Source organism: Sciurus vulgaris (genome assembly GCF_902686455.1).
Source record: "Sciurus vulgaris genome assembly, chromosome: 4".
Taxonomy (NCBI): domain Eukaryota; kingdom Metazoa; phylum Chordata; class Mammalia; order Rodentia; family Sciuridae; genus Sciurus; species Sciurus vulgaris.
In genome coordinates this window covers 54,896,700-54,912,107 of record NC_136464.1, presented here as the reverse complement: position 1 = coordinate 54,912,107, position 15,408 = coordinate 54,896,700, and the positions used below count along the sequence as shown (strand labels likewise).

At 35.7% G+C, this 15,408-nt stretch overlaps 1 protein-coding gene across 3 annotated transcripts in view; it reads right to left on the bottom strand.

Moving 5' to 3' along the window:
* The window catches only part of MICU1 (mitochondrial calcium uptake 1), a 204,393-nt gene that overhangs the window by 150,654 nt on the left and 38,331 nt on the right, over window positions 1-15,408 (bottom strand). The window lies entirely within an intron of this gene.

Below are 15,408 nucleotides of genomic sequence, written 5' to 3'. Positions count from 1 at the left end.
CTCAGCAAAGGAAACTATCAGCAATGTGAAGAAAGAGCCTACAGAGTGGGAGAAAATCTTTGCCAATCATACTTCAGATAGAGCACTAATCTCCAGAATATATAAAGAACTCAAAAAACTCTACACCAAGAATATGAATAACCCAATCGAAAAATGGGCTAAGGAAATGAACAGACACTTCACAGAAGAAGATCTACAAGCAATCAACAAACATATGAAAAAAACGTTCAACATCTCTACTAATGAGAGAAATGCAAATCAAAACCACCCTAAGAGTCCATCTCATCCCAATTAGAATGGCGATTATCAAGAATACAAGCAACAATAGGTGTTGGTGATGATGTGCGGAGAAAGGTACACTCATACATTGCTGGTGGGGATGCAAATTAGTGCAGCCACTCTGGAAAGCAGTGTGGAGATTCCTTAGAAAACTTGGAATGGAGCCACCATTTGACCCAGCTATCCCACTCCTTGGCCTATACCCAAAGGACTTAAAATTAGCATACTACAGAGATCCAGCCACATCAATGTTCATAGCTGCTCAATTTACAATAGCCAGAATGTGGAACCAACCTAGATGTCCTTCAATTGATGAATGGATAAAGAAACTGTGGTATATATACACAATGGAATATGACTCAGCCATAAAGAATGATAAAATTGGTCCATCGCCTGCCTTACTCCTATCCATCACCCAACACTTGAAGTTCACCTCCCAATCGTCCGACAACAGTCAGCAAACTGATCACCAACCGCCAGTGGAGGATCAGCTGCCTGCTGCTGCCTGGAAGTTCACTGTCACAGTACCTGAAGGTTTGATTACACGTGGCTGCCGCAATTTTGAGACAACAGCCAGGCCCCATAGGACCCTTGGCTGGACTGACTGAGCCCCATCTCCAGGATCCCTCAGCCCATCCGATCACTCGCTGCCTCTGGGGCCCTCACATCGTCTGACTCCTCCCTACTGCCAGGACCCCCAGACCAAAGGACTGCGCCCTATCACTGGGACCCCAGACCAACTGATTGCACCCGGCCTCCAGGATCCCACAACCACACCAAACACACAGGACCTCTAGGACCCCTGCCGGACCAACTGCATCCCATCTCCAGGACCTCCAGCTGAGCACGTCCACCCCTGAGCTGCTGCTCCCCATTTGCCAACACATTTCGAAGCCAGAGCGGCCATCTTGGATAATCCTGGAAGCCGTAGCTCCGATCTTTGGGTGGGGCAAATCCCATCCTGATGCCTGCTGGAGGCTTGAAGCTCATTGTCAGGTACCTCTCATGCATCAGGCTACTGAACACTGGGAGGTTTCATTAGTATATGACTGCTATACAGTAGATTTTTTTTTCTCCTTTTTAAAAAAATTTAAGTTTTTATTTCTTTATTTTTCTTGCTCTATTTTCCTTTTGTTTACCTGTTCCCTCAGAGTCTCTTTCTCCCTTTTTTGCATGCTAACATCTGATTTCTTTTGATTACACTCTCACCCTTTCCATTTTCTAGAACTTCTGTATATTCTTTTCTGATCCCATTAACAGCCACATTCTACATCCCTCTGCATCTTCTTTGTCCTCCATTAGAAACTGCAGACCTTATTACAAACCTGTTTGTTTTACCGAAGATAATATTTGAACTCATTTTGTTTATTATGACAATTTTGTTATTGTCCTCATAGGGGCTATTTGGTCTAGGATGGCATAGTGTCTGATTTGGGCACTGCTAATATTGATCTCCCCTTAGAGAAAGGGTTTTGGAAACCTATAGGGCCAATATAAGCCTATAGGGGGAAATCTGCAATACCCCAGATCTGCACTGCCAGAGGGGAAGATACATGAACAACATGAAAAAACAAGGGAAGAAAACGATCCAAACAAATCTAGATTCTATAGTAATAGAATCCAATGACAGTATGTTAGAAGAAATGTCAGAAAAGGACTTCAGATTATACATGATTAAGATGATTCGCGAAGCAAAGGATGAGATAAGAGACCAGATGCAGGAAATGAATGATAATACCAATAAGCTGAAAGAGCACCTGCAGGAAGCAAAAGATCATTAACAAAGATATAGAGATTCTAAAACAAAACCAAATGGAAATCCTTGAAATGAAGGAGACAATAAACCACATAAAAAACTCAATGGAAAGCATCACCAACAGACTAGACCACTTGGAAGACAGAACCTCAGAAACGAAGACAAAATAATCCTGAAAATAAAGCTGCCCAAACAGAAAAGATAGTAAGAAATCATGAACAGAATCTCCAAGAACTATGGAACATCATGAAAAGACCAAATTTAAGAATTATTGGGATTGAGGAAGGCACAGAGATACAAACCAAAGGAATGAACAACCTATTCAATGAAATAATATCAGAAAATTTCCCAAACTTGAAGAATGAAATGGAAAATGAAATACAAGAGGCTTACAGAACACCAAATGCACAAAATCACAACAGATCCACACCAAGACACATTATAATGAAAGTGCCTAACATTCAAAATAAATATAGGATTTTGAAGGCCGCAAAAGAAAAGCATCAGATTACATATCGGGGGAGACCAATACGGATAGTAGCTGACTTCTCAACCCAGACTCTAAAATTAAAAGGGCCTGGATCAACATATTTCAAGGTCTGAACGAACATGGTTGCCAACCAAGAATTCTATACCCAGCAAAACTAACCTTCAGATTTGAAGATGAAATAAAATCCTTCCATGATAAACAAAAGTTAAAAGAATTTACAAATAAAAAGCCTGCGCTACAGAATGTTCTCAACAAAATATTCCATGAGGAGGAAATGAAAAACAACAATGGAGGTCAGCAAAGGGAGGAACTACCTTAAAGAAAAAGCACTCAAAGGAGAAACCAAGCCAACTTAAAAACCAAAAATAAGCCAAATGACTGGGAATACAAATTATTTCAAAATAATAACCCTGAACGTTAATGGGCTGAACTCATCAATTAAAAAACATAGACTGGCAGAATGGATTCAAAAGAAAGACCCAACAATATGCTGCCTGCAAGAGATTCATCTCATAGAAAAAAGACATCCACAGACTAAAGGTGAAAGAATGGGAAAAAACCTACCACACACATGGACTCAGTAAAAAAGCGGGGGTTTCCATCCTTATATCAGATAAAGTGGTCTTCAAGCCAAAGTTAGTCAGAAGGGATAAAGAAGGACATTTCATACTGCTTAAGGGAACCATAAATCAGGAAGACATAATGATAGTAAATATTTATGCCCCAAACAATGGTGCATCCCTGTACATCAAACAAATCCTTCTCAATTTCAAGAATCACATAGACCACAACACAATAATTCAGGGCGACTTTAACGCACCGCTGTCACCACTAGATAGATCCTCCAAACAAAATCCAACCAAAGAAACCATAGAACTCAATAACACAATCAATAACGTAGACTTAATAGACATATATAGAATATTCCATCCATCAACGAGCGGATACACTTTCTTCTCAGCAGCACATGGGACCTTCTCAAAAATGGACCATATGTTATGCAACAAAACAGCCTTAGGAAATGCAAAAAAATAGAGATACTGCCTTGTGTTCTATCAGATCATAATGGACTGAGAGTACAAATCAATGACAAAATAAAAAAGGGAAATTACTCCAACACTTGGCGACTAAATAATATGCTATTGAATGAAACATGGATAACAAAAAACATCAGGGAGGAGATTAAAAAATTCCTAGACGTCAATGAGAATGATGATACAACATATCAAAATCTCTGGGACACTATGAAAGTGGTACTAAGAGGAAAATTCATTGCATGGAGTGCATTCCAGAAAAGAATGAAAAGTCAACAACTAAATGACCTAACATTACAGCTCAAAGCCCTGGAAAAAGAAGAACAGAATAACAGCAAAAGTAGTAGAAGACAGGAAATAATTAAAATCAGAGCTGAAATCAATAAAATTGAAACAAAAGAAACTATTCAAAAAATTGACATAACAAAAAGTTGGTTCTTTGAGAAAGTGAACAAAATAGACAAGTCTTTAGCCACACTAACAAAGAGAAAGAGAAGACTCAAATTACTAAAATTCATGATGCAAAAGGAAATATCACGACAGACACCACTGAGATACAGAACATAATGAGAAGCTACTTTGAAAATCTGTATTCCAACAAAATACAAAGTACTGAAGACATTGACAAATTTCTAGAGACATATGCTCCTCCCAAACTGAACCAGGAGGACATACACGATTTAAACAGATCAATATCAAGCAATGAAATAGAAGAAGCCATTAAAAATCTACCATCCAAGAAAAGCCCAGGACCAGACGGATTCTCAGCCGAGTTCTACAAGACCTTCAAAGAAGAACTCGTTCCGATACTTCTCAAAGTATTCCAGGAAATAGAAAAGGAGGGTACCCTACCGAACTCATTCTATGAAGCTAATATCACCATCATACCCAAACCAGGAAAAGAGACATCAAGGAAGGAAAATTTTAGACCAATATCCTTGATGAATATAGATGCAAAGATCCTTAACAAAATATTGGCAAACCGTTATCCAAAAACATATTAAGAAAATTGTGCACCACGATCAAGTGGGGTTCATCCCTGGAATGCAAGGATGGTTCAACATTCGTAAATCAATAAACGTAATCCATCATGTCAATAGACTTAAGGATAAGAATCATATGGTTATTTCAATTGACACAGAAAAAGCGTTTGACAAAATACAACATCCTTTCATGCTCAAAACACTAGAAAAAATAGGGATAGTAGGAACATACCTGAACATTGTAAAGGCTATTTATGCTAAGCCCATGGCCAACATCATTCTTAATGGAGAAAAACTGAAACCATTCCCTTTAAAAACAGGAACAAGACAGGGATGTCTTCTTTCACCATTTCTATTCAACACTGTCCTCCAAACTCTAGCCAGAGCAATTAGGCAGACTAAAGAAATTAAAGGGATACGAATAGGAAAAGAGGAACTTAAGCTGTCACTATTTGCTGATGACATGATTCTATATTTAGAGGATCCAAAAACCTTCTCCAGAAAACTTCTAGACCTCATCAATGAATTCAGCAAAACAGCAGGCTATAAAGTCAACACACATAAATCTAAAGCATTTTTATATGTAAGCGATGAAACAGCTGAAAGGCAAATGAGAAAAAAACTGCATTTGCAATAGCCTCCAAAAAAAAAAATAAAATACTTGGGCATCCATCTAACCAAAGAGGTAAAAGATCTCTACGATGAAAACTACAAAACATTGAAGAAAGAAATTAAGGAAGACCTTAGAAGATGGAAAGATCTCCCATGTTCTTGGATAGGTAGAATTAATATTGTCAAAATGGCCATACTACCAAAAGTGCTATTCAATGCAATTCCGATTAAAATCCCAATGATGTACCTTACAGAAATAGAGCAAGCAGTCATGAAATTCATCTGGAAGAATAAGAAACCCAGAATAGCTAAAGCAATCCTTAGCAGGAAGAATGAAACAGGGGTATTGCAATACCAGAACTTCAACTATACTACAAAGCAATAGTAAAAAAAAAAAAAGCATGGTATTGGCACCAAAAATAGACAGGTAGATCAATGGTACAGAATAGAGGACACGGACACAAACCCAAATAAATACAATTTTCTCATACTAGACAAAGGTGCCAAAAATATGCAATGGAGAAAAGATAGCCTCTTCAACAAATGGTGCTGGGAAAATTGGAAATCCAACAGAATCAAACTAAATCCCTATTTCTCACCCTGCACAAAACTCAACTCACAATGGATCAAGGACCTCGGAATCAGACCAGAGACCCTGCATCTTATAGAAGAAAAAGTAGGTCCAAATCTTCACCTTGTTGGCTTAGGATCAGACTTCCTCAACAGGACTCCCATAGCACAAGAAATAAAAGCTAGAATCAACCACTGGGATAGATTCAAACTAAATAGCTTTCTCTCAGTGAAGGAAACTATCAGCAATGTGAAGAGAGAGCCTACAGAGTGGGAGAATATCTTTGCCACTCATACTTCAGATAGAGCGCTAATTTCCAGAATATATAAAGAACTCAAAAAACTCTACACCAAGAATACAAATAACCCAATCGAAAAATGGGCTAAGGAAATGAACAGACACTTCACCAAAGAAGATCTACAAGCAATCAACAAACATATGAAAAAATGTTCACCATCTTTAGTAATAAGAGAAATGCAAATCAAAACTACACCAAGATTCCATCTCACTCCAATTAGAATGGTGATTATCAAGAATACAAGCAACAATAGGTGTTGGAGAGGATGTGGGGAAAAAGGTACACTCATACATTGCTGGTGGGGATGCAAATTAGTGCAGCTACTCTGGAAAGCAGTGTGGAGATTCCTTAGAAAACTTGGAATGGACCTACCATTTGACCCAGCTATCCCACTCCTCGGCCTATACCCAAAGGTCTTAAAATCAGCCTACTACAGAGATCCAGCCACATCAATGTTCATAATTGCTCAATTCAAAATAGGCAGACTATGGAACCAACCTAGATGCCCTTCAATTGATGAATGGATAAAGAAACTGTGGTATATATATATATATACAATGGAATGTTACTCAGCCATAAAGAATAATAAAATTATGGCATTTGCAGGCAAATGGATGAAATTGGAGAATATCATGCTAAGTGAGATAAGCCAATCTCAAAAAACCAAAAGACGAATGATCTCACTGATAAGTGGATGATGACACATAATGGGGGTGGGAGGGGGCAAGAATGGAGGAAGGAGGGATTTTATAGAGGGAAAAGAGAGGCGGGAGGGATGGGGGGAAGGAAAAAAATAATAGAATGAATCAAACATCATTACTCTATGTAAATGTATGAATATGCAAATGGTATGCTGTTACTCCATGTACAAACAGAAACAACATGTATCCCATTTGTTTACAATAAAAAACTATTAGATAAATGCATATAAAATATGCATTTCTTTGAAAAAAATAAATAAAATTGATAAGTCCTAAAAAAAAAAAGTGATAAAATTATGGCATTTGCAGGCAAATGGATGAAATTGGAGAATATCATGCTAAGTGACATAAGCCAATTCCAAAAAACCAAAGGACGAATGATCTCGCTGTTAAGTGGATGATGACACGTAATGGGGGGTGGGAGGGGTTAGTGTTAGGGTTAGAGTTAGGGTTAGGGAGGGGGGCAAGAATGGAGAAAGGAAGGACTGTATAGAGGGAAAAGAGGGGTGGGAGGGGGGGGAAGGGAAAAGTAACAGAATGAATCCAACATTACCCTATGTAAATTTATGATTACACAAATGGTACACCTTTACTCCATGTACAAACAGAGAAACAACATGTATCCCATGTGTTTACAATAAAAAATAAATAAATAAAAGGAAGGGAGGGAAGAAGTGTAGGAGGGAGGAAGGAAGAAGGAAACAGAGGAAAACACTTGGACTGAAACAAAGAGCACCAGAAATGAAACGTGTGGGTAAATATAAGAAAATTTTTTCTCTTCTTAGAATTTCTTTAAGATACAACTCACTCTTTAAAGCAAAAGTAACAACAACAACAATGTACTATGAAGTATATAGAAAATACAGTTATAACATTTACAACGATAATGGAACACAGAAAGAAAATAAAAATTATATTATTGAGCTTACATATATGGGAAGTTGTAACTTTCAAAATTTGTTGTTTTTAGATATGCATGACAGTAGAGTGTATTTTGACATATACATACATGGAGTATAACCTATTCTAATTAGGATTTCAGACTTGTGGTTCTACATGATATGGAGTTATACTGGTGGTGTATTATTTATATATGAACATAGGAAAGTTATGTCTGATTCATTCTACTCTCTGTCCTATTGCCATGCCCCCTGCATTCCCTCCATTACCCTTTGTCTTATCTAATAAACTTCTATTCTCCCTACTCCCTTATTGTATGTTAGCAACTGCATATCAGAAAGAACATTCGGCCTTTGTTTTTTTGGGACTGGCTAGTCTCCAGTTCCATCCATTTACCAGCAAATGCCATAATTTCATTCTTCTTTGTGGCTAAATGATACTCCAGTGTGTATATATACCACATTTTCTTGTACACTCATTTGTTGGTTCCATAGCTTAGCTATTGTGAAATAATTGCCCAGGCTGGCCTTGAATGTACCATTCTCCTGCCTTAGCCTTCTAAGGAGCTGACTACAGGCACACACCACCACATCTGGCTCATTCATTTCTGTGTTGTCTCTGGCTGCTTTTGCACCATTATAGCTGTGGCAACAGAGACTTTATAAACTGTGCCATCTAAAACATTCACTATTTGATCCCTATGGAAAGTATTTGCCTAGCTTGCTTTAGAATAATCATAAGGAAGGGCAGCAAGGGAGAGGGTATAAGGGGGGGAGAAGAAAAAAGAATGATAAGGGCATACTGTATACATGTATGGAAATAATAAACTGGGTCTAGTGGTGTACCCTTATAATCCCAGTTTTTCAGGAGATTGAGGCAGAAGACTATGAATTCAAAATCAGCCTAGGCAATAGAGTGAGACACTGTCTCAATAAATAAATAAACAAATAAACAAATAAATAAAATGAATAAAAGATTTTTCCAAAAAAGGAGAGATAAATAAAAAATAAAAGAGGTATATCTTAAAATCCATTAGCCATAAAAAATTAAGCAAAAGAAATGAAGAGTAGATGCAACAAATAAAAAACAAAACCCAGGATGGTAGATTTAAACAAAACCATTTCATTAATTACATTACATGAAAATGGTCTAAATACTTCAAGTAAAAGACAGACCCAAAAAATAAGACCCATTTTAAGCTGTTTTTGAGAAAGTTTAAACACAAAGACAGAAATGAGATATACCATACAAGCCCAAATCAAAAGAAATCTGGAGTGGTTGGATTAATATGAGACAAAGTAGATTTCAGAAAAAAGAATATTACCAGAAACAAAATGAAACATTTCATAATGCTAATTGGGTCAATTCTTCAAGGAAACACAACAACCTTAAACGGAAATATACATAATAACAGAGCTTCAAAAGAAGTGAAGTAAAAATTTATGAAAACTATATTAGAAGGCTCATAAGTTCTCTCATCCACAAAATTAGAGAAAGCATGTGGAATAAGGCTCTCTCAAGTCAGAAGGAGATCACAAACTGCTGAAGTATTTATTGCATAACCCTACAATTTAAGCCACTCCCTATAGTGGTAGACTTTTCACTTCCAGAAATCTTGGGAAGAACTGCAGTAAAATCCAAAAGTCACACTGCATTACAAGAAGAATTAAGATGAAATGCTGAAGTCCAGGAGCCAAAAGATAGACAAGGATGAAGGGATCATCTTTTAGATAGATGCATTTGAGTCTTTCTTGATTCAAAGAAAGGAAACAGAGCAAACTGAACATGTTATTTTTAATAGCACTGGTGCTAGAGTCTTTGAGTGCTAGACTCTTTGAGTAGCAACTGATATTGAGGGAAAGCCTCCTTCTATACCAAGCCAGTAAGCAAGAAAAATTTGAAATTGTTCTACTTACAAAAAAATTACAGAAACAGAATAAAGTTCCAAAATTTATTAGGGATTGTATGAGTCAGAGTCCTCCAGAGAATCAAAATCAATAGAAGTAGTAAAATTATATATACACAAAATTTTTTTAAATGACTACTTACTAGAAAATTGGCTCATACGATTAACAGAAGCTGAAAAGTTCCATATAACCAACTGCAACAGGAGAACAACAGATGACAGCAACAATGGCTCAGACTAAGAAGCTAGAAGCCTCAGGATCAGGGGGAATGCTAGTACAGCCTCCAGTCCAAGGCTGAAGGCCAAAGAACCTCTGAGGGGCCACTAATGCAGGTCCTAAAATCTAATGGTGTAAGAACCTGTAGTCTGAGGTTCGAGTGACAGCAGGAGAAAATGCACCCAGTTCAAGGAGAAAGAACCAGAGAGTTTTTTACTTTCTTCTGTTCTGTTCCATAAGTTTGGTGCCTGACCACACTGAGGACAAGTCTTCCCCACTTGGTTCACTGACCCACATGCCAATCTTATCTGAAAATACCTTCACACAACCAGAAGTGCTACTTTTCCATTTCTCAATTCAGTGAAGTTGAGACCCACAATTATCATAATGGGGCTGAAACAGATAATGAGGAATAATTCTGATGAAAATAATCAAACATGATTTTTGTTAAACAAAATCGTTTAATCTTGATTACATATTTTGGTATATAAGCCATCTTTCCTTCAAAAGTTTGCCCCTCTGAACAGATTCAGCTCATGTTTCATATTAAGTTAAAATACCAGACTGAATCAAATTTTAAAATAAAATAAACTTAGGGTCTTCTTACTTGGCTATGTAACAGTTTTTATTATTTATTTTCCATTGTACCTGAAATGATCTCTCTCAGCTAGCACACAACTGCTTTTGTTTACTTGGGTTGAGGTGGGGGTGGGGATAAAGTTATAGTACTAAAAGGATAAATGGACAAATCAACAGTTATAATTAAAGATTTCAACCCTCTTCTCTCAGTAATTGATAGAACAAGTTAGATAATCAGTAAGAATAAAGAAAACATGAACACTGTTAATGAACTTAACCTAATTACATTTATAGTATACTCCACCTAATAGCAGAACACATTTGTTTCAAATGCACACAGAACATTCATCAAGATATAAAACATTTGGACACATAAGACAAATCTCAAATTTAAGAGAAAGGAAATCATATAAACCATTTATCTGAATTCAACTGAGTTAAACTATAAATAAAAAACAGACATTTGGGAAATCATCAAATATTTGAAAATTTAGCAAAAAGTCTTTTGCTAAATAACTAATTAATGAAATAAAGACCACAAGAGAAACTAGGAAATAATTTAAATTGAGTAAAAACAAGCACAACTTATTAAAGTTAGGCCCTAGAGTTAAAGCATTTCTAGAGGAAAATTTGTAGCATTAAATGCCTATATTAGAAAAGAAGAAAATTCTCTATTTAATGATGTCATACTCTACCTCAAAGTACTAAAAATTGAGTAAAACCCACTATAAACAACATTAAATAGAGAAAGATCAATGAATCAAAAAACTTGATCCTTAAAAAGTTAGATAAATTTCTTTGCACAGTAAAGAGAGCACACATACAAATTATCAACAGTATTAGCTTTTTGAAGTATTAAAACATTCACTTTAGAAACAAGAAATTCCAAAACTCTCAGATAATAGTTTACCCAACTTCATACAGTGAGGGTTCGAACCCAGATATTCAGACTCCAAACCCTGAATCCTAACTACGTCAAAGTATCTTTTTAGAGATTGAGTAAAAACAAAGCAAAAATGTAGAACATGTGGCTTCACTAAAAGTACTGATATGATTTCCAACAATCATATTTATGCCAATTCATGACACATCTTTAAATTGTCTAACCTAGAACACATTCATTTGTTGCATGCAAACATTCCAAACTGTATGCTTGGTTATTCAACCATATATTTGAAGCTGTCTATATCAACACACACAAAATACATATTTATTGTTAAATAACAGGATTGAAGATGGGAGATTTTTATTCTTTACTGTACATTAGACATTTTTAGATCAAACATCTTGCTCTTTTGTAATTTAAATTATAAGTTTAAAAAGTAAAAAATTACATGGTACACTTTTATTTTTATTTATTTAAATTTTTTTTTTTAGTTGTCAGTGGACCTTTATTTTATTTATATGAGGTGCTAAGAATCAAACCCAGTGCCTCACACATGCGAGGCAAGCGTTCTACCATTGAGCAACAACCCTAGTTCCGATATAGTACTCTTTTAAAAAAAGAACTTTGAATCTAACTTCTTAGGGAAAAAAATAATTCCTACCCTTAGTATCTATATGGCATAACAGAGGCACAAGACTAACAATCTTACAGTAATAAAATGTTGGCACTAGATATATTTATGATTTTGAAACATTTATAAAGTTACAATCTGTAACAAAGACATAGGTATTAGAAAAGTTCTAATACTGGCAATACATTGTCAACATGCACATGTTTTGCTTTGGGATATTTTAAAATCAGAAATTACAAATACTGTACTAACAAAAACATGAATTTGTTTCCTTTATGTAACATTACAAACTACTTTTTTTTTTTCTGGAGGCAGTATTTCAAAAACTTTTTCAAAAACACAAATTAGGAAAAATAAAACAATCTGTTCATCAGCATTTAGCACAAAATCAGGGTGAGAGAAAGGGGAAGAGCATGAACTTTTCAACATTGAAACCATCAAAAAATTTCCCAACTTCTTCAAGCAGTTTGTCATCTTCTTTACTAAAGTAGGATGAAAGGCAATTCTAAATGCATTACCTGCACAGGGCCCTATATTTCCACTATAAGAAAGCATCCCTGAAGAAATTTCAAAATGTTTGCCATTTATGACAGTTAAAAGGCAAAAATGCATTTCCTGCTTCTACTTTCCTCCTCTTTACTTCACTACTTTCTCTTCTTTGTCCATCAGTCTGTATGTCTTCCTGTGAATTTTATCTAGGAAATTTTCTAAAACCCATTCAACTCCCTTCTAAGGATCCTGTAGACACGGCATTATTTCCAATTGGTATTAGGGTCATTCAGTAGTTTCTCCCCACTTTAGCTATTCCCACTGTTGTTGCTATGGGATCTCTCTTAAAACTTGGCTATCATCTATCGCTTCAAAACCTCTTGGGTCACAACTACCTAGAGATTAAAATCTCAACTCTTGAAAAAAAATAAACAATAAAAAAGTGCCTCCTTAAAAAAAGTATCTCAACTCTAGCAGTACAGAAAATATTTTATATCTTGGCTCCAAAATTTTTGGAAAGCTAGTCATTTCTGCCAACAGTCTCCTTTCCTTAACATCACCCACCCTCATTTACATTCAATAATAGTAACATACATTGTTAGGTTATTAAGTGCCAAACCCTTTCTACAAAAGACATGTATATCACAAAGTGGTGTATCAGGCACTATTCTAAGCATTTAAGAAATAATAACTCATTTAATCTTTATCACTGTGAGACAGATTTTATTATCCAATTATACAGATAAGGAAAACTAAGCATGGCATGCATGTGTGTGTGTGTGTGTGTGTGTGTGTGTGTGTGCACGCACACACACACACACACACACACACACACAATTGATGGCAATGAAAAACAGATTGGTAGTTCCTCAAAATGTTAAACAGGGCTGGGGAGATAGCTCAGTTGGTAGAGTGCTTGCCTGTCAAGCACAAAGTCCTGGTTTCTATCCCCAGCACCACACAAAAAAAAAAAAAAAAAGTTAAACACAGGGTTACCTTGATCCAGCTAGGTATATACCCATGAAAAATAAAACATATTTCCCCAAAAAACTTGCACATGAATGTTCATGAAAGTATTATTAAAAGATCAAAAGTAGAAGCAACACATCCATCAACATATAAATGGGTAAATAAAATATGATTATAAATACAGTGGAATATTATTTGGCCATAAAAGGACCAACATAATCCAGTGGTAAGAGGATGTTCTTCCAATAAATGTGAGAATAACTAGATATGCTTTATGTGAAAAAGAGGGAAAAAAAAAAAAAAAAAAAAACCAAAACACCCTTAATCTCTACCTCACCGAACACACCAAACACAAAATAGAAGTTGATCTAAACATGAAAGCTAAAACTATAAAACTCAGGAAACACAGAAGAAAGTCTTCATAGCTGGGGACAAGCAAAGATTTTCTAGACAGGAAACAAAAAGAACGAACCACATAAGAAAATAATTATAAACTGGTCTTAGTTAAAATTAAAAGCTTCTGCTCTTTGAAAGTCATCATGAAGGAAATGAAAATGCAAACCATTCACTATAAGAACATGTTTATAATAAATACCTATCTGCCAAGCATAGTGTCCAAACTATATAAAGATTTTAGAGCTCAATAAAAAGGAAAACCATTTAATTTTTTAGTGGGCAATTTAAAAAGACACTTTACAAAAGAGGACAACAGAAATGACGAGTAATTCCAAGAAAAGATGCTCAGCATCATTAGCCACTGGGGAAAATAAATTCAAACCATGATGAATTGCTACAACATTCTCTCTCTAGAAGGGTTAAAAGACAGATAACACCAAAGGCTGGTGAACAAATTTTTCTCATGAATTGCTGGTAAGCAGTGTATAAAAGTACCAAACCAACAGCAGTTTTGAATGAAGTTCAATATATATTTGCCATATGACCTAGCAATTTGACTCATAAGTATTTAATTAAAAGAAATGAAGACTTATAAATGAGTTTCAATACTATTTTACTAATGAGAGCAAAATGCTGGAAACAACCCAAACAGCCTTCAACTGGTAAATGGATAACAAGTGGTAGCACAAAGAAACAGTGTTCAATTATAATGAAGATTCAAATTTCTGATACATATGGATAAATTTCAAAAACATTAGGTTAAGTGAAAGAAGTCAGACCCAAAAGATACATTTTTTTATGATTTTACCCATATTAAGTTCTAGAAATGCAGAACTGATCTATAAAAATCAGATAAGAAGTTACTTAAAATCGTGCATAGTGTGAGACTAGGAAAAGGCATGAGAGGAAGTTATGGGTTAATAGAAATGTTTTCTTTGTATTTGAGAGTACGTGTGTGTTGCTAGGGATGAAACCCAGGGCCTTGTGCATGCTAAAACAAGCACTCTACCACTGAACTACATCCCCAATCCCTAGAAATGTTTTATATCCTGATTTGGGGGTAGTTACACAAGTGTATGCATTTGTCAAAAATTACTGAACTGAGCCTGGTGTGGTGGTGCACACCTATAATCCCAGTGGTTTGGAAGGCTGAGGTAGGAGGACTGTGAGTTCAAAGCCAGTCTCAGCAACTTAGTGAGGTCCTAAGCAACTTACTAAGACCCTGTCTCTAACTTTAAAAGAAAATTTATTTAACTGGCTAGACATGGTGGTACACACCTGTTATCTCAGTTCTTAGGAGGCTAAAGCAGAAGAATATTAAGTTCAAGGGTAGTCTGGGCAACATAGCAAAACTCTCTCAAAAAAAGGACTGGGGATGTAGCTCAATGGTAAGAGTGCTTCCTTAGCATGTATGAGACCCTGAGTTTATCCTTAGTACCACACTCACACATTACTGAACTGTGTATCTAAAATGAGTAGATTTTATTGTATACATTTTCATTCAACAGAGTTAATAAAAAATAATAAAAATGAAATCTTTTTGAGAAAGCATACATTTTCATTCAATAGAGTTAATAAAAAATAATAAAATGTAATCTTTTTGAGGAAGCTAATCATAATTATAGCAACTTTAAGACAGGGTAAAGTGGATAAAAGATAAAAAACAGGAGTTGGTAGAGACAGAAAAATAGTACCTATATATTTTAAGAGA